The sequence below is a fragment of the Pteropus medius genome, unplaced genomic scaffold, assembly GCF_902729225.1.
Source record: "Pteropus medius unplaced genomic scaffold, Ma_sr-lr_union100, whole genome shotgun sequence".
Lineage (NCBI taxonomy): Eukaryota > Metazoa > Chordata > Mammalia > Chiroptera > Pteropodidae > Pteropus > Pteropus medius.
This window is the reverse complement of record NW_024340797.1, coordinates 1-436: the sequence shown is the minus strand read 5'-3', so window position 1 is coordinate 436 and position 436 is coordinate 1. Positions and strand designations below refer to the sequence as shown.

At 45.6% G+C, this 436-nt stretch overlaps 1 pseudogene; it reads left to right on the top strand.

Annotated features, from left to right (window-relative positions):
- Positions 1 to 164: 164 nt before the first annotated feature.
- On the top strand, positions 165 to 283 carry LOC120581847 (uncharacterized; annotated as a pseudogene).
- Positions 284 to 436: the final 153 nt, after the last annotated feature.

Genomic DNA, 436 nt, shown 5'->3' with positions numbered 1-436 from the left:
TGGGGAAACCATGGAAGGAGGTGGAAGGAGGAGTTAGAGGAGAATCCATTTCCTCGCGGGGACCCAGACAGCTCCTTCTCCTCAGACCAGAGCTCCTGCCCCCACGTCCCTCGATTTTACCTACAGGCAGGAGAGTTTGTGCCACAGTTACTTTAAAACTTTTCATCTATGGCCATGCCACCCTGAACAAGCCCAATCCGGTCTGATCTCGGAAGCTGAGCAGGGTGGGGCCTGGTTAGCACTTGGATGGGAGACCACCTAGGAATACCAGGTGCTGTAGGTGCTATAAACATACAAACAAACAGATAGAAAAATAGATAGATAGATAGATAAATAAATAAATAAATAAATAAAATAGGGGATTGTAAACTGACAAGGTCCTTGCAATCTCTGAGGTCAACCAAGGGCTGCCTCACCTAAAATAAATAAATAGATA